This window comes from Rhinatrema bivittatum, chromosome 8 (assembly GCF_901001135.1).
Source record: "Rhinatrema bivittatum chromosome 8, aRhiBiv1.1, whole genome shotgun sequence".
Classification (NCBI taxonomy): domain Eukaryota; kingdom Metazoa; phylum Chordata; class Amphibia; order Gymnophiona; family Rhinatrematidae; genus Rhinatrema; species Rhinatrema bivittatum.
In genome coordinates this window covers 131,526,640-131,546,708 of record NC_042622.1, presented here as the reverse complement: position 1 = coordinate 131,546,708, position 20,069 = coordinate 131,526,640, and the positions used below count along the sequence as shown (strand labels likewise).

Sequence of the window (20,069 nt, the reverse complement as noted above, 5' to 3'; positions counted from 1 at the left end):
CTGAGTCCAATTGTGAAATATCGGTCACCCAGCCTGTATCCTGGTCCCTTTGGGTGGAGATCCTGTGTGTGTGTGGGGGGGGGGGGGGGGTGTCGGGTCTCCATGATCCTTGGTCCTTCTTCGTGAACTTCAGTGGTCAGTGACTTCTCTGAAGGAAAAATCTATCTCTAGCAAAAATCTGTCTCTCATCCAAATATGAGCCAAAACCTCTCAGACAGGGAGTGTACTGAGGGGAACTTTCTCTAAAAAAAAAAAAAAAAAAAATCCTTAAATTGGGATAGGAGCCCAACTTAGTAGGGGAAAAGAAAGCAGTTACTTCCCTGTCCAAGGACAAACTAAAAGTGACCACACCGCACTTACGATCACCTCACTATGTACCCTGAGACAACTAATCACAGTCCTCCAGGTTGGGAGAAGCTGAAAAAGAATGGAAGTCTCACTAAGCTACTTTTGTAATCAAGCAGCTAGGGCCATCTGGTGGCAGACCAGGGGGGGGTCTGCCACACACACACACACAGGCTATCACACTGATTGGCTTACCTCCCCCTCCCACACACACAGGCTCTCACACACTCACTGACTTTCTCTCCCTCACATACACACTCAGGCTTCATTCTCTGCTCATATATTTGGCCAGCAGGGTTTGGACTCCCTGCCGGTTCTCTACTCAAAGGGTGCATCTTCTTCTGCCGGCAAAGCTTGAGCTCCTTGCATTTGAGGCACTTTTTTGTCCGGGCTGCAGCTCCTCCCACCCTGCGCCAGTACCTTCGATGAAGTGAACACTGTCCATACTGCCTCTGGTGTACATTCCTCCCAAGGTTCACTCCTCCATCCCCCCTCCCCCCCAGCAATCTCCGGTTCCCTTCTCCCTCGCACACACATCCTCACATATGCTCCCACTGTCTCTTGCACACACACACACACACACACACACACAGGCTCCCTCTCTCTCTTGCATGCACACACACAACCCGTCATACAGGCTCTCTCTCTCGCACACACACCCCTTCTCACAGGCTCCCTCTCTCTCTTTCACACACTCATGCACCCCTGCTGACAGGCTCCCTTCATTTTCTCTCTCTTAACACATAGACACATCTGCCCACAGGCTCTTCTCTCACACACAAATACACACCTCACTTCCATACACATACACACAAACACACACTCCCAGTCTCTTACTTGGATACACACACGTGCATTTGCACTCCCGTATACATATGCAGGCTCCCAATTTCTTACATACTACACACACGCATACACTCACTCTCACTCCCTTACACACACACACACAGGCTCTTAATCTGTTACTGCCATACACACACACACATGGGCTCCCAATCTCTAACTCACATACACACACCCTCACTCCCATACACCCACACACACACAGGTTCCCAATCTCTTATTCACATACATATTCACATACACAAACACACACACACACATCCCTTCCTCTCTCAGTCACATAGGCTCACATGTGGTCATTTCTGAGCCTCTCCCGCTTCAGCTGCAGGTGGGATGGACTCGGCAGCTATCCAACCTCTCTCTTCCATATATTCCACCATGAGTGAGATGGGCTCTGCTCATGGCCCCCGGATATCACCACTCTTTGGCTGTGAGCAAAATGGGCTCTGCTTATGGCTCACTGGGCCTCCTTCATCTTCTACTGTGAGCGGGATGGACTCTACTGAAAGCCCACTAGATGTTGCCGCTCTGCTGGTGGCCTCATCTGTTTGAAGCACATTGGCTGCGGAGGCCCCTGTAGTTCAAACAGCTGATGTTTGAACTGCATGCCACAGGAGCTTCAGAAGAAGTACCACACTGACCTTGGCAGTAGGGACAGTGTTCACTTAATTGAAGGCACCAGCACTGGGCAGGAGGATGATTTCTGGCTGGGTGGACTGCAGATGGATTGGAGAGCTAAAATCCGGACATTTTCTGGACATTCTAGCCCCCTCCTTCTGACTTCCAGACATCTCCTGAAATATCTGTACTATCCAGAGAAAATCCAGACAGTTGGCAAATTCTTTGGTGATATCTTCTGATTGATTGGTTGTAGTATTATCAGTAACATTCGCCTGCCCCCATATAAGTGTAACCTCCTTTCACTGGGGTCACCTTCAGAGACTGTGCCAAGCACTAGCTAACTTGTTGTGGCCTCTGGAAAAATGCTCGGATTCATGTTACAGGGAGCAGGGTTCACCTGCAGGGCTGAAGGGATCACCAAACAAAATCAATGCAAATGCAAAGCTGTATTCCACACCAAGAAAAAGTAATTTATTGAAAGTCCAAGAAGGCAGAAAAATTAGCCTCAATCCAAAATACAATAGAACAGGAGAAACAACTTCTTAGATAATTCACGTAGGGGTAGATTTTAAAACCCCGGCGCGTAAATCCCGGGGTTTATGCGCGTGGCCGGGCCTTACGCGCTCCGGGCCCATTTTCAAATAGGCCCGGCCACGTGCGTAAACCCCGTGATGCGTGTAAGTGCTGGGGCTTTAAAATGGGGCGGTCCGGGGCGGGGCTAGAGGCGCCCGGTACAGTGGCCATTTGCCGCTGTGCTGGGGGATCGCACGCGCCAGCACCCACTTGCTCCTGCTCCTTTGCAAGAGCAAAAGGTAAAACATAAAAAATAGGGGTAGTTAGGATAGGGATACGGGGAGGGTAGGATAGGGGAAAGGGAAGGGAGGTTAGGGTAGGGCTTTGGAAAGTTCCCCCCCCCCAGTCCGCTCCCCCCCCCCCCCCCCCCCGTTTGCATGCGCCAACCCGGAATTTTATAACATGCGTGCCAGCCCACGCTTGTTATAAAATCGCGCATCCATGTGTGCGCACCGGGTTGCGCGCGCGCACATGGACGCAAGCGTGTACTTTTGAAAATCCACCCCATATTACTCGCTCTTCTCTCATGCAGCTTGAGTCACCCAATAAAATATTTTTCTTAGGATTACCACTAGAACCTCTTTCTTCCTCAGGCTCCACTGACAGTCAGAAAACCTCTTCTCCTTTATTCCAGCACTAGCTCCAGACTACCCCAGTTAGAATAGTGTTCCCATGGGTTAGGAGTCCTACTCCTTCCAGGAGGCCTGCATCCCTTGCCAGAAAGAGATTTCTGTCTCCAGTGGATCACTAGAGCTACTCAAGACTGGGCACCACAATGGGGTCTGAGCTCCCAAACAAGACATCTTCCCCTCAAACCAGATTCCTCAAAACCCCTCCCAGCGCCTCGAGGGAGCACCATATACAGGACACCTCTCCACTTTGCTCATTTCCTTTGGAGGAAGAACCCTCCTATCAATTACCAATTCTACTAAATCCTGAACCTCCCGTTGCCAGAGAATTCTTCATTTTGCCAAATATTACACTTTAGTGAACCCAGACAGGGGTCACCTAAGGATTATTGATGCTAATATCATAAACGGTGATGAAGTAGCTGTTTGCTATTATCCTCCTGCATCTTCCCCATTAATGAACCTCAAGGTGCAACATTTATTTATTTATTTTATTTAAAAACTCTTCTATACCATCGTTAAGTTAGATAACCATCACAACGGTTTACAGAAAGGCACGATAAAGAAAATTATAAGTGGTATAGATTACAAATTAAACATATGCCATCATAGTATGGTAACATATTTTAGTACAATAAACTATGTGTTTAAGTTAAGCCTATATGTTGGTTAGGAAACTGTTAAGCGGTTCTCATGATGGTCTTCATTCTGGCAGAGAGAAGAAGTGTATTCTTAGTGTAAACCCCCCATCACCACCTTTTACCAGAGGTCTCTTGCAGGCACTGTAGCGGTAGTAAGAGCCTACCTGCAGCCCTAGGATAAGGTTCCTTCTACTGGAAAATAGCAAAATGCAATGGCCCCAAAGGGAATCACATGCTTGAAAGAAACAGCAGTCTACACTCTAAGGAGGTCATTTTAAAAGGAATTGCATATGTAAATGTAAAATACTATGGTAGCAATTTTAAAAATTTACTCAATACAAAAAAAGGAGGATATATATAATGTTCTCTTTTATGATTTTTAAAGTGCTAAATAAATAAACCTTATCAACTCTTTATATAGGAACAAATACCATCAGTAGTAGTGCAAATGGAATTTAATCCATCGCCTCTCGCCACGCAATGGGCCCCAGGCGAATTCAGCGTTTATTCAAGCACTTAGTATACAATCATTTGGTATTGTTCCTTTATTTATTCCACAACTTTTGATTCCTATCCACTAAAAATATTTTTTATTTTATTTTCAAAATTTAATTTATCCCAAAACCCAAAAGCTCATTTTTTTGTGTATTTCTAAAATCTCAAATACTTATTATCCTTGCATAAATTAAATGTCCACCGTCATTCAGTTTATTCAATCATTGACATCCTGGAACAAAATCCTAGGATAAATTATACTTAGCCCCACTGTAGATGTATTGTTTCTCAAATTGTCCCGACATGGGCCATGTTTCGACTGTTTCCAGTCCTCCTCAGGGGATACTTGGTATGTTGTAATCACGATTCCAAAAACACTTTTTGTTATTCTGCCTTACCAGCGCTAGTCAGTTAATTTGACAGTGTTACTAATGCCCATTCTTTTTCATGCATTAATGGCACCTCGGCGTTTTTTTTGTATTTGTATTGAGTAAATTTGTAAGTGAGGATCTCTAGCTTCTGTTGATTGAGCAATTTTAAAAAGCCATTTACACGCATAAAGTGCACTTATATGTGAATATCCCAAGGACAATTCCATGGCATATATTGTAGCAATTTTCAAAAGCCCACTTATACGGGTAAAGTGCATTTACAAGTGTAAAACCCAATTTATAAGCTTGTGAATACTTTTTAAAATCAGGTCCTAAGTGTAGGAAGATAATTATTATTTGATACAAGTTGGTCTGCCGATGATTACGGAGACAAACCGATCTTTAGAATAACATTTGTTAAGATAAGTAATCCCCATACAGTCAACCCCTGATGCAGTTCTCTTATGAAACATTAGCTGTTGTTGGGTCCACTTTTTTTGTTGATATTTTGATTTTATCAACAATTTGCTGTTACCTACAATACTATTTTAGCTGCTACAAAATTTATTTTAAAATATAGCCTTTTCTTCAGGATAAATGATCAAGTAGTCTGGCGGTGGTAAAGTGAAACCACACACAACAATGGCTTGCTATTACCCCATGTATGAATATTCTTTGATATCAGAGTGGTGCTCTTATATCTCCATAAGTTGTGATTATTACTTTGTTTATTGCAGTGGATTTGTTAACATTTGACAAAGTTCCAGCATCTTCTTTTCGCTGTGGTTCTAAAATAAAAGACAGAATTTAATAATCAAAATCCAGTAAAGGCAGAAAAATTCCAGAAGGTAGTCCAAACTGCAGAAAACAGTATTCTCAACTCTTAAACTGAAAGAACTGACATAGATTACTCTTGCATCTTCTCATGTTATTGAGTCACCAATCCAAATAGCATCTCGCCATTCTTTGCTCCCATCAAGGCCATCCCAGACCAAGATAGAACTTCAGGAAACTCTTTTACCCCATCCCAAATCTTTCAGCTGTGTACTTTCCAAGGGAAAGAACAGGAGTCCCAGTTGTCCAAAGGATCCTTTATTCCTTGGCTTCCCCAGCATGACCAACTCTTATCACTCTTTAACCCAGAGATCCTCAGGACTAGAACCCAAGGCTGCAATCCTCAGCCTTTGTACCAGACATCAGACTCTTGATTCCTGGAAGACTCGATACACAACTCCTCCCAGTACTTGTGGAAGCACCTTAAATACCTTCCTCCAATAGCTCTGCCCCTTTTGGAGATGGAACTCTGTTTCATTCAACCATCATTCACACCTCCCAGAACCTTCCTGTACTAAAAATTCTCCATTATAAACATAGCCTATAAGCTAGTGGTATAACAGGGGCAAAAGAACAGGCAACAGACAAACTAATGCCCCTACCTCCAGTGGATCAGATCAACTTGACTTAAGTCTATTTCATGACGGCTGCTGGTGTTTTAATATTATCTATAAATGTGGCTGTTCATTCTCAACAAACAGACCCTGCAGTAAGAACAAGGGTTATATGCTAAGGTCCTATATTGGTATGACCAATTTTAATCAAATAGAGTTTTATTCTCAGTTGAAATTGGTGCTACAGTAGAAACCAGTTACTCTCATTTAAAAAAAAAGATTGAAACCATAACTAATATGTAAAGATAATAAATAAACAATTTGATACAGTCATAGAGAAACATGAGTACCCTCTATCTGGGCTTGCCAACTTCTCCATACTCTTCTCTAGGCAAGATCTGGGGAATTGCATAGAAGAGGATAAAGGAGGAAGTGGAAGAAAAATTTAGGGAATCCTGTGTTCCCTTGGAAAGAGCAGATAAGGCAGAAAATGCCATGAAAATAGGTTCCCTCAAGCATTACTAATTCCATTAATTCAAAGCCTTAGCGTGCCTATGGCCAATATGGCTATGGCCATAGGCGCCGCTACCATAAGGCACCGCTACTGCTGCTATGTGCCAAGGAGAACTGGCAGTTCCTCAACAAAAGAGGAAGCAGCGGGGCCCCATTGAAATTGATGGCGTGGTCAGCGCAACCTAAGTAAGTGGAAAAGCAGTGTGGCCCGCTGCTGATTCTGGCGGGGCCGTACTTCTTTTCCACTTACTAAGGTGTACTTACCACACCATTGATTTTGGTGGGGCCTCACTACTGAGCAGGAGGAGGAGGAGCGCGCCCTACCGGAAGTGGTCCAATGCTCGTGGCTGGAAGTCGTTCCCTTGGCCATGGGAGCTGAAAAAAGAGACTACTGCTGCCTGCTAAGTCAAAGAGGAAGTGAGTGAGAGAGAGCATGTATGCAGGAAAGTGAGAGAGCATGTGTGCTTATGTGTGGGAGAATGAGAGCATGTGTGCTTGTGAGTAGGAGAGTGAGAGAGAGCATGTGTGCTTGTGTGTGGGAGAGTGAGAGAGAATGTATGTACAGAACTCAGTTACTCTCTGCTTGCTAATTCATGACGATTTCAGGGCATCTGGAAATCAAAGGTTCCATGGTATGGATAATGGGGAATTTTTTTAAATCCTTATTTTAATTGTTGGATGTTATTTGATGAGTCTGTTTTGAAATATTTTATTGATGTTTGGAAAATGTGACTTTTAAATTATTGAATGTTATTCTATTTAAATTGTTTTGAATTATTCTAATTATTGGTATGTTTTTACTAATTTTGTTTTATGAGGAATGGTTATGGTTCTGTTTTTTATAGTGTTGCAGTCCATACAGAATTTGGCTTGTTGTGATTTCCAGTTCAGTTTTTGTCTGTACATTTCTATTTATACTGTATGGTCTCTTTATTCTGTATTTGAGGGTCTATCTGTATTTTACATGTGTGAGGAAAGAGAGTTATTCTATTAATGTGGGCTTTCTATGTAGGGATCTATAGCAGCTTGGATTGTTCTGTTTTCCTAATAGGAGATTTATTACCATTTTAGGCCTGGTGTAATATTTATAGTATTAACTTTCAATGGTAGGGTTGTTGCTGTTTGAGTGGCTCTCTGAGGGTCATGCTCATGCCCAAGATGCATTACAATAGGCCTAATACTATATAGGCTTCAAGTATCTCTTGCTTTTTTTGCAGAGTTTTCTGGTTGGCACTTCAGCAGTGCATGTAAATATAATATACATATTGTGATATTTTTATCTCAGAAGACTTGAATGTTCTTTTTCATATAACATCTATTATTATCAATGCATAATTTTTAATTGTGTGTGAGGAGAGTGTGATGGGGTGGGGGGTGAAAGGCTGTAAAGTTTTCCTAGGGCACCTAATACCCTTACACTGGCCATGGGCATTGCTGTATAACATTGAACAGAATCTCCCAACTCATGGTGTCATGTGTTGTGTAATGGGTGAGGGTGCAGTTTTTCACTTGGCCATGGGTGCCAAATTGACTGGCTATAGCTCTGCATTAATTTATATGATTTCCCTGGTATGAAGGAAAACAAGCAAAAGGAGCTAGCAAAAAAACCAAGGGTCAAATGCCTATGAAATTTCCATCTCTTTCCCTATTAATTTCCAGAAGTCATGGAATAGTTGTCGTCTGGAGAAGGAAGAGCAGAACAGACAGAAATTGAAATTAAACTAGTTGCCTTGAGCAAGGGTTGCAGACTCCTAGGGAGAGAAACTATAAAAAAAAAGTTTGAATTTGGTGAGCTTAAGAGAATAATAAGATATGAAGTTAGCCACTTGTCCTTGGCAAATGTTACAATTATTAGTAACATTGATGCTATTATGTTTTGTGTAGTCCCTCAATAAAGTACGTTAAAAAATCAGTATATGAAGTGATAATAGTATAATACCTATGGGCAGTGGTAAGAGAGAAGATAAACACAACAATTATAAAATTAGTTGATAAAACAAGAAATAGAATAGAAGTGGTTCACTAGTCCTTGAGAAAATCCAGATGAAAAAATTAGTTTTAAGGACCTTTCTAAAAGTGCTTAGGGAGCGTTCCCAGCACATAGCCAAAGGCAAAAGATTTCATGATAGGCAATAAAAACAAGGCACTACACTGAGGGAAAGCAGTGCGTGAAACGGGAGAGATACGAAGCCAAGTGTGAGGTGAGCAAAGACCCTACTTAGGGGTAGAGTGATGAATTGCAAGGAGTAGAGAAGCCAGAGGAGCTGAGACACTTATAGAGTGGGTAAATGTGAGGACCATAAATCCATTTCTTTCAGACTGTGGTTGTCAGTTGAGGGAGTTGAAGAGAAATGTTAAATAGTTGCTGTCCAGTCGCCTAAAACTTAGGGAGATAACTGAATCTAGCAAGAACTGGTATACAGTATGCTTTTATACATTTAATTTTAATCACTGCCCATCATCTAGAGTTCCTGGATAAGCAATCCAGAAATAGAAATTAATTAATCCATCCCAGAAGATAGAGGCCTACTCAGTGGTACCAGCTGGAAATGGGCCTGAGAAATTGAGACAAAAAATGGCAACCTGCCAAATGAGAAGCAGAAATATTGAGATCAGATAATGATGGATTTTAGCCAGGATAAGGAGGTGCTAAGATGTTTTAACAACCATAAATATGTAAGAAATAAATGTAAGCTAAAGATTAAAGAGTACAGCTAGACTGCACCTACTAAAGGAAAGCATAATAGCTGAGCTGACGCTTGAGGACTTGGATGAGTGAGGCATTTTTAAATCCTGTGAACTGGAGCCAGAGATTAGCATACTTATTGTGAGATTACTTCCATAATCACATCGGTGGCTCTCTTTTACTTCCTGGTTTTCTGATGGAGGGCCAAGGAGCAAAACGGTCTTCAGGCTGAGCAATGACATATGTAACCCCATCCCAGGGAATTTACCGCACTCCAGCGGGGCCATAATTTACACTTTTGGATAATAGAAGGATTAGGGGCTCTCCATGAAGTTAGCAAGTAGCTCATTTAAAACAAATCAAAGACAATTCTTTTTCACTCAGCATATACTTAAGCTCTGGAATTCATTGCCAGAGGATGTGGTTACAGCAGTTAGTGCAACTGGGTTTAAAAAAGGTTTGAATAAGTTCCTAGAGGAAAATCCATAAACTGCTACTACATTAATTAATAAGCAATAGTAGCTTGTGATTTATCTAATATTTGGGCACTTGCCAGGTACTTATGACTTGGTTTGGCCACTGTTGGAAACAGGATACTGGGCTTGATGGACCCTTGTTCTGACCAAGTATAGCACATTTTATGTTCTTATGTTGATGTTTTAGTGGATGATCATCTGGGAGCTAGTGACCACCGGATGGTGTGGTTCAATATTAGGACAGAAGAGACTTCAGAAAAACAAACTTTCTCAAAATGAGGGAATACCTCAAGTAATCGTTAGCTGTATCTGAAAATCTAGGGGAAGTAGAAGGGCAGTGAGCAAAACCAAAAGGAGATATCAAAAAGTTTACTAATCTTTTTTTTAGGAAAGTAAATAAAGGGAAGAGGGAAGAGAGGCCATTATGGTTTTCTAAAGAAATAGCTGAAAAGGTAAAGGAGAAAAGGTTAGCGTTCATAAACTACAAGAGATTGCAGAAAGAGGAAGACAGGCAACAATATCTGGAAAAATTAAGAGAAACTGTGAAAGTAGTCAGGAATGCAAAAATTCAAATAGAAGAAAAATGGCAAATATGTTAAAACAGGGGGACAAGACTTTTTTTTTTTTAGATATGTTAGTGATAGAACTGGCATTGTGAGACTCAAAGGTGAAGGGAGGAATATGTAGATGCTGATAAGGAAAAAGCAAAATTGCTTAACAAATATTTATGTTTGCTTTTCACTGTGGAAGGGCTTGTAGCAGGGCCACATAAAACAAACACAAATAAGATTAGAAGTGAGGAAAACTCAATTGATTTTCAGAACAGTGTGTTTGTGAGGAGCTAACGAAACTTTAAGGGGTAAATATGCAAAAGCATTTTGCTTAGCCACAATATTCAGTGACTTATCTGGCTAAAAACTGGATAAAGAGTTATCCAGCTAGAATTTAGCTGGATTTGTGGTGGGCATTCCTGGGGCAGTCGGTAGGTGTTCCAGGGAGGAGCAGTTAGCCGGTTAGGTTAATATTCAGAGTTAGCCATTGAACCTAACCCGTTAACTCTGGCCATGCTGTGGGAAGGTCTAAAGCACCTATACGGCTAACTTTTAAGATGATTGGATATATTCATTGATGTGACAGTGCCACTGAATATCCCGTTTAAGTTAGCCAGATAACTGTATATGGGCAGGGCTGGGCTGAATATAGGCCTCAAAGTAGATAAGGCAATGGGGCCAGATGGGATACATCCAAGGGTACTACAGGAACTTAAAGATGTCCTTCCTGGCAGCTCCACTGGCTGACATTTTCAATGCTTCTTTAGAAACTGGAGGACTGGAAAATGGCAGATGTGGTTCATATTCATAAAATTGGAAATAAGGAGGAGGCTGGGAACTACAGGCCAGTTAATCTGACCTCTGTGGTGAGCAAACTAAAGGAATCACTGCTAAAACAGAGGATAGTGCAATTTTTAGAATCCAATGGATTGCACGATCCGAGGCAGCATGGTTTTACCAGACGTAAATCTTGTCAGACAAATCTGATCAATTTTTTTGATTGGGTGACTAGAGAGTTGGATCAATGAAGAGTGCTAGACGTAGTGAAGTAAAATTTAAGACCCACACACGTGCTCACAAGTGAGTTTGCTGACGCGCGCACATAGATGCACCAATTTTATAACATACACGTGTATATTTACCTATATGTGTGCGTGTTATAAAATCAGCTATCCACACATACATGCGCGCCCGAGTTTATATTGACGCATGTGAGCGTGAATACCATCTCGAGTGCGAAAGTGGAGGGAATTTTAGTAGGTACACACAGTGACGCAATTGGCCTTTTACCCAGTTCACTTCCAGTTCGTCCCAGTAAAGGAGAGGACTTCCTAAACCCCCTAGCTAACTTGCCTCCCTTTTATGCCATTAGCCCCGAGCTTAAAACCTCGCTGACTAGCCTCGTTTTTTTGTAACACAATTTACACGCTGTCCATAGCAGAAGTAGTTACATGGTAGGGGACCCTGGTGTGCGCTTGTGTGTGTAACTACTTACGCGCTGACTTCATGATGCAGTCCCAGCCTGCCTGTATCCTGCCCACGCCCCACCCAGATCATGCCCATGTCCCACCCCTTTAGTTGAGAAAATGTTTTATGCACATACCGGGAGATATGGGCATTCCCACGCGGGTTTTAAAATTTGCGCGGCACATGCCAAGCCGAGTCACGTGCGTATCTCCTGGCTTTGGCACGCATAGGGCTTTTAAAATTGACCAGAATGTGCTTGGATTTCAGCAAAGCCTTTGATACAGTTCCGCACAAAAGGCTTATAAATAAATTGTGTGCCCTTGATATGCATCCTAGAGGGACTGACTGGACTGGAAACTGGCTGAGTGGGAGGTGACAAAGGGTAGTACTAAATGGAGTTTTCCTTGAGGAGGGGGGCATTACTATTGGTGTGTCCCAGGGATAGCTGCTTGGAACGGTTCTTTTCAACATTTTTGTGAGTGACATATTGGAACAATGATTGGGAAAGGTTTGTCTTTTTGCCGATGATACCAAAATATGTAATAAGAGTGGACAGCCAGGAAGTAATGGAAAACATGAGAAGGGATCTAGCAAAGCTTGAAGAATGGTCTAAAGACGGGGTGGCCAACTCCGGTCCTTGAGAGCCACAAACAGGTCAGGTTTTCAGAATATCCAAAATAAATATGCATGAGGTAGATTTGCATACAATGGAGGCAGTGAATGTAAATCAGTCTCTTGCTTATTCATTGTGGATATTCTGAAAACCAAGCTTGTTTGTGGCTCTCAAGGACAGGAGTTGGGCAAACCTGGTCTAAGGTCTAGCAGCTAAGATTTAATGCTAAAAAATGCAGAGTAATGCATTTAGCTTGCAAAACCTAAGGGAGAGGTAGAGTACTGGATGTGAATTTCTTCTGAGCAAAAAGAAGGAGATGAATCTGGGGGTAATTGTATCTGATGATCTTAAGGTGGTCAAACAGGTGGATAAAGGAGATGGTAAAAGCCAGAAAGATGTTTGGCTGCATAGAGAAAAGAATGGGTGGCAGAAAAACAGAGGTGATATTGCCCTGTTTAGGTCCCGGGTGAGCCCTCACTTGGAATACTGTGAACAGTTCTCGAGACCGCACCTTCAAAAGGATATAAACAGGATGGAGTCTGTACAGAGGGTGGCTACTAACATGCTCAGTGATCTTCGTTCTAAAACATATGGAGATGGACTTGAAGATCTAAGCATGTATACCCTAGAGGAAAAGCGAGATGGGAAGATATGATAGTGATGTTCAATTATTTGAAAGGTTTCATACATAGGAGGTGGGCTTTTTTCAACAGAAAGGAGGCTCTAGAACAAGGGATCATGCAATGAGGTTAAAGGGGGTAGATTCAAGAGTAATCTTAGGAAATATTTCTTTACAGAGAGGATGGTGGATACATGGAACAGCCTCCCAGTGGGAGTGATGGAAACAAAATCAGTATCTGAATTCAGTAAAACCATGTGGCTGACAGGACTCCTCTTTCTTCCAGCGTAAAGGCAGACACTTCTGCTGCTTTTTCCAGGCAGATGCTTCCCCCTGCTCCTTCTCCAGACCTCCCTGGCCGACGCTGCCGCTGCTGCTATTTGCAACCATGCAGGCCAACATAAAACTGATGCTTCTTGTGACCAAGCCCAGGGCTCCTTTTTTCCTTTCAGGTGTACACCAATGCTCCTCTCCCCGCCTAAGCAGGCAATGCTAGTGACTTCCTCTTCCAAGGTTTGCATGGGGCTGTCTTTGTTGCGGTCCCGGTCGCTAGGCTAGCGACCGGGTCCTTACCTGCCTCGCCCCACTCCAGGCCCCGGGAACCGCCGCGTTTCGGGCCTTCTAGGCCACATGGCAGCAGTGTCTCCACGAGGGAGACGCCGCCGAGGCCCACCGCTGACTCCACCCCCTTGGAGGCACTCGCGCGCGGAGAACGTCAATTTAAAGGTCCAGCACCCGGAAGTGCTGGACAGCCCCCAAGCTGACGTCAGACGCCAGCAAAGTATTTAAGCCGGCGTCTGCCTGCATGGAGCTGCCTTGCAACGAGGTCTCTCTCCAGAGTGTCTAGTTGCGTTCTTGTAGCGGACCTTGACTCTGCTTCTGCTGATCCTGATTCTGCTCCTGCTGACCTTGATTCCACTCCTGTTGTTCCTGCACCGCTTCTCTGGATCTTGATCCAGTCTCTGGTTAGTTTCTCTGGCTTCTGACCCCGGCTTGCTTCCGACTCTCCGTGCCTGCTGCCTGCCTCGACCTTCGGATCGTCTTCCACTCGTCTCACTGCTGTCTCCTAAAGTCCCTACAGGCTCCTCCTGGGGGGACTTTGGACTTCCAGGGTGAAGCTTCATCACTCTCCTAGTCTCGCTGCCGTCACTTAAGTCCCAGCAGTCCAGATCCCTACGGGCTCCTCCTGGGGCGATCTCGGATCTCCAGGGTGAAGACTCCATCTGCCCGCCTGCTTGATTCCGCCTCCTGGCCTACCCTTTCGGTGGAGCTCTCCATTCCGCCAGGCCGGCCCAAGGGTCCACTATCCAGATAGCAACAGTCTTAGCTGTGCACCCGGAGTTTTCCTATGTTGGCTAATAGACCTGGCAATTCCTTTGGAATTCCTGAGTCTGCAGGTCAAATCTGAAGAGTTCCCAAGTATGGTTTTCTGTCTCAGGTCTGCAATGGGATATTGCTCTCTAGCTGACTATGGATGAGTGCATTCAGTTTTCTTTGTTTTCTCTGATGGCTCTGTGTTGTTTTTTTAGCACTGAATTTGTATAGATTGTACTATACATTTTTAATCTGGATTTCTAGATATTGAATAGTTTTCAATGTTCACCTGTAGTAAATTGTGTTTTGCTGTGTCCCGTTTAGAGAAGCTATTGAGTTTTTATGATACTTAAGAGCTCCGTAATAAGAGGTGAAAACACAATGCTGAGACTGAGCAGACTTTCACAGGAGCTGAAAACCTGCACTTAATCTGCACCAGCGATCGGTGACTCATAGCACTTTTTAAATGGAGTACTTTTCAAGGAAGAGCAAAAGTTAAACAGAATCTACTGTGAATTTTCACCATCAAATCAGATTAAATTCTCAGTCTTTTACTGTTAGTTTATCATCCTCAGTCTTTCGTTTTCCTATGTTATGACCACCTTGCGTTCTGAACAGGGATTGGCTCCTTTCAATCAGCTGTCAATAAAAGGATTAATCAGTGGTCAGCCAGTGCAGTAAATAAATTAATATTAATTGAGGGACAGTTGAGAGCTGTGCTGATTGGCAGGTGGGAGAAGGTAAGCTCTTCTATATCTCCTGCTGGGGTTGGAGTGTCAGGAAGGAATTTAGGTGCCCTGGCTAGTGGCCACTACATTTTAAAACTTCTTTAAAATTTGGGGAGACTGACTGACTGGAGGGGTTCATGCTTAGCCCTTCTCTGGCTGAAGTTTAATTTGGGAGGGGTGCCTTTGGACAGGGAGGGGATGTTGTTCAGAATTTAGGCTTTATTCAAATAAACTGATAGCACAAACACAAATTTCAAAATAGTACTTAGAGCAGTGCATCTATACTGCAACAGAATCCTCAATACAAAAACAAAAATATTTCTAAATTTCCTTCAAACAGGTCAGCTCTTGGAAACAAGTACTCTCTCCTCAGTGGGTCCTCCCAGCACCTGTTTGGTAGCTGTAATCCTTTCCTCTGCAGTCCTTTGCTCTTTCTCTGATCTCTCAGTACTCAGTAGTGTTGTGGACTGATGGAAGATGAATCAGTCTTTGACTCTAATGACCTTCCCAGGCAGACTGCCCTTTCCCCTGGCACCTCCCAGTACCACAGTCCACCATACTCTGCTTGAACCTCTTCTCTTTCTCTCTTTCTTCTGAATTCTACCCTGAAACCTTCCCTGTCAATTCACACCTCTTGGGACCTTCTCAGTGGGAGACAAGCCTTAATGAGCCCTTCAATGGGAGAGGGCTGTAAGACTACCAGAACTCCAGGGCTTGGAATCCTCATTTCTAATCAACTCTCAGCAATCCCCTCACTAATGACTCCCCTACTCAAGGGCTTTTATACCATTATTTTACCCCTTCAAGTGGGAAATGGCACTCCGCCTTACCACACCTACCACTTCCCGACATAACCAAAGGGCAGGGTCTGGTGAGAGCCCTGACTTCACTCAAACCAGCAGAAGTCTCATTCTGCATGATGGTGAAGGGAAAATTACCTACTAGGGGCTAGATTTTGACACCTTGTTACACTACCAACAGGTTCAGCAGAGTTATTTCACCCCCAGATATATGGATCTTCCTTATCCAGGATCCACAGCATGTCTCAGAGCTCTCAAGTTGCTGGGAACACTGGGATAAGCCCAGTGATCCATTATGACCCCCTGAGGACCAATCCAAGTCCTTCAGGCAGGATTACAGGTCTGATTGTCAACATGTATGCAATCATTCTCAACTTACTTGGATGCAAATAGACCCACCGTGAGGCTCATGTATAAGGCCTAAGTTCGCGAACTGGGCAGACCCCAGGTCAAGACCAGATCTGGATTCTTTTTTTTTCCCTTACATCAACAAAACAGTTTACAATATATGTCTCTCCTTCATATACTTACATTTCACTTATCAATCACCACAGCACCTCTGTGAATGCATCATATTCTTGTGAACTCATATTGGCCTTTCTCCAGTTCCTAGGGAGTTTCAGCACTCTCTAACTTAGTCTTAGAGTACAGTAGGGTAGAAACAAAGGCCTCTAGTACTGCAGAAAATGAATGTGGAGATTTCATACTAGATGGTGGGCTTTATACTTGAGGCTTAATTCAGTTCATTTTTTCCCCTCTCTGATCTTTTTGTGCAGTACCAAATGATTTGCTCAAACATCATGTAATCCTTGTTTAAAATGCAGTGAGGAAATCAAGCTAGCACAAAAACCATGAAAGTGGCATAATGCAAAACAACTGAATAATTTAACTCTATTTATTTTATGAGTGACATTTTGATACAGTTTAGTCTTTCAGATAAATTTAAAGTCAATATCCTTATCCTTTCTCGAGTCTACACAAAGACTTCACATTAACCAGTTTTCACAAATACTTCACACTAACCAGTACATTAATAAATATCACCTGATGTCTAGATTGGAAACATGCCTCAGCCAAAATGTATGGGAGACCAGTAGCACTTGTTTCAAGATCACTGATTTATATACAAGTATATGCAAATTACATGTGACCCCCCCCCCATGAGGTTTCACTGATGTATGTACTATATGAGAAGTTCCCAGCAATGGGAGGTCCAAGAAGTGTGTAGGAGCTAATGAGTAAAAGGAAGGTTCTTTCCCCAAAGGGAATGGGTTTGGAGATGGTATATAGGATACTTTCACAAAGAACTAAGGGGAGTTTTTAAGAGGTGTTGTGGAATTTCTGAGAAGGTTTCCAAAGTCTTAGAACCTGAAACCTGTCCTGAGGAAGACCAGGGCTAGTTTGTTGAAAATATCTGATTGCTGGGGAGAATGGAAGCTAAAGCTGAACTGGGAGGAGTGAAACCCCTAAACCAGGAGAACATCTTCCAGTCCAAGGAAGTCTGAAACCAGTGGTGTGTAAAGGAGAAGACATTTCCTGTTCTTCAGTGAGGCCCAAAGGAAGAAACTGGGCCTTGGTGGAAAAAAATCTATACTCAAGTGTCTTGAGAAAGTAAATAATTATGTTTGAGATACTATATATGTAACCCCTGAGCGGTCCTTTTCTAGGCCTTGTGCATTGTCTAAGTCTTAATCAGATATTAAAGTCTATTGTAAACAGCAGTAAATAAGCATGCTGGAAGCTGATGATTTCCAACTTAACTTTTACTGATGAAGGAAAAAATTGACAAAAAAGTTCTTTACAGCTCTTGGTATTTACACACTCCTTTTTACACTTCAGATCTTCAATAAATTTGTGACCTTACTCTTCCAATGACATTATTCTGTGGATAATGCCAGTTCCAATTACTTTTCCATTTCCTTTCCAATCACTGGAGTTGTAAGCTTCCTCCCAATGATGGGTGGTTAAAGAGATATCCAATTTTAGATGTGTTAGTGTAAAGTCCCAATTTTCCTACCTTTAATCCAATTACTCCATATTCTCATCACTTTCTTGTGTTGTATCTGAATGGCACCTTGAGACACCTCTCATCTCTCTTGATCTCAATGAGATAATAGTGGATGGACCAGATGGATGCCACTGTCCCTCTTTCAACCTCTCTCTGGGAGTGAATGATGATCCATTCCCCAGAAAGGACTTTGATCAGTCAACTCACAGCAAGAAACACCACTTCCTCAGATTGTAAAAAATGGAATCCTGAGTTGTGGGGTACTCAAGCAGATAAGAAAAAGATTCTTAAGAAAAAGGGGAAGCCAAAACACAAAGGAAGGAAGGGTGGAAAGAACGTCTTCCCCTAAATCAAGATTTCCAGTAACCATGGCAAAAATAGTGAAAGGCCCCCTCCTTTCTATACTTCACCCAAATCTCAATTCAGAGAACCAAGGGGCCTTCCCCTAGAAAATTAAACTGTACTGGAATGCACACGAGCAAACAGCACAAGGAGGATCAACTAAAGAATCCACAATCTAAGATGGCGGCAGGGGTCTATATAGTCTAGGAGCCCACCATCTCAGTTTCCCACATTGGTGAAGCTACAACCCTCATTAATCCTTTTTCTCTTTCCCTCTTTTAGTAGGTACCCTCAGGTTCTCTATATATATCCCACCTTTTGTGACTTCCAATTTAAGGGCCCTATTTACTAAGCATTTTTCCCATAGACTGAGGGTTGATAACTTTAAAACTAGCGCACGTGCATCGACATAAGCACAAATGAGGGCTGAAGCTCACATATGCCGGAATTTTAAATCCGCCGCCCAAGTATGCATGTACTATTTAAAATAAGCCTAGTGCGCATATGTGTGCTCCTAATGTTAAGCGGTTACATGAGGAAATGGTATTCGTACATCTTTCCTTAGGACTTGATGGCTTTTACACATGCACATTTTAAAACATGCGAGGGTGAAGGAAATAACCAATTTGACCTATTAGCCCACCAGTTTGCCCAGTCTATTTCTAGGCCATCAAGACCCTTCTGGTTCTTCAGCCTGCACTCCCCCCCAGTATACTCAGACACTTCACCCAGTCAGGTTTGAACTATAACCATTTTTTTGCCAACACACCAGATAAAGTGCAAAAGTAAATATGCACAGTAAATAGCCTGATGTGCGCTGTGTTTGCCGGTTTTAAAATTTGGATTTACGTGTCCCAGAATGTCCCTGATCAGCCTCAAATCTGCCCCCTTTTTTCACGCATTCTGTTGCTCCCTCAGGTGCATATATGCCCGTAATTTGTGGGATTTAAAATAAGAGTTCCTCGTGCTCTGGCCCATATTCTCACATATATGGGCCTTTTTTTCAGTTCAAATGTTTTTATTCATATTTCAGAAGGCTTATACATGACAAAGAAGTACAGAAGAACCAGACATTGGTGGCTAAAATCCAACATAAAGGCAAATGTGGGCCTTTTAACACAAGCAACTCTTTTTTAAAATGTACCCCAGAATGGGAGAAAGCCTTTAGTAAATCAGGCTCTAAGTTTGTACCTGAGGCAATGGAGAGTAAAGCAAATTGCCCAAGTTCAGAAGTGTCAGAAGCTTGGCTTCCCTGCTTCTTAGCCCATTGCTCTAACCACTAGGCTACTCCTCCATGCAGCTGAAGGGTTGGACTGTCTGGGAATTGTTGCCTTTTTTATCCTCCCTGAACTGTGGATTTTTTTTTGTGTGTTGCTTTGGACTGAACTTTAAAATAAATTATTTTTTTCTTGTTTTGGAACATAAATTTCTGGGGGTGGACCGTTAATTTGGACAGCATGAATTTCCCCTAGAGCTTTATAACATAAGCTATCCCCCTCTGCATGACCCCCAAGCCAGATGTGTGGCCCATTCATCCCCCGCCTGTAGATTCCTAAGGTGGGCCCCCTAGTGAAGGGGGTTTACATATACATGCTGAAGGCATGCTCCACTGAGGTCTTAGAGGAAGTTCTGACTGATGTTTATTGGTGAACTCATGTTATTAAAATCCACTAAAAGCTCCCTTAAAGCAGGTAATTAAGAGCTGAAATATCTAAGTATGGCCAAACTTTGAAAGTTATATAGATGAGCGGCCTTTAACTTTCCACTGACATGTGCTGGACTGGGTATATGAATGGAGGAACAGAACATTGAAGAAAGTAAAATTATAAATGATTTGGATAACCACAAATAAGTAATTTCCTCTCAAAAAGGATTGTTAATTGTCATATTATGTCTAAAGGAAGCTCTACTTGAACCATACAATGTGCATTACCTCCATGGGCAGCCGCTGCATGCCAGCCCATGGTGTCTGCACCACGTGGTCAGAACTGTATTTGTGGTGATGATAATCCAGAGATCCGTGTCTAAGCCTGTCCTAAGCTGTAG

At 42.8% G+C, this 20,069-nt stretch overlaps 1 protein-coding gene across 1 annotated transcript in view; it reads left to right on the top strand.

The window, feature by feature from the left end:
• Positions 1–20,069, top strand: part of CACNA1B (calcium voltage-gated channel subunit alpha1 B) — a 1,161,590-nt gene that overhangs the window by 792,312 nt on the left and 349,209 nt on the right. The gene's annotated exons all lie outside the window — the stretch shown is intronic.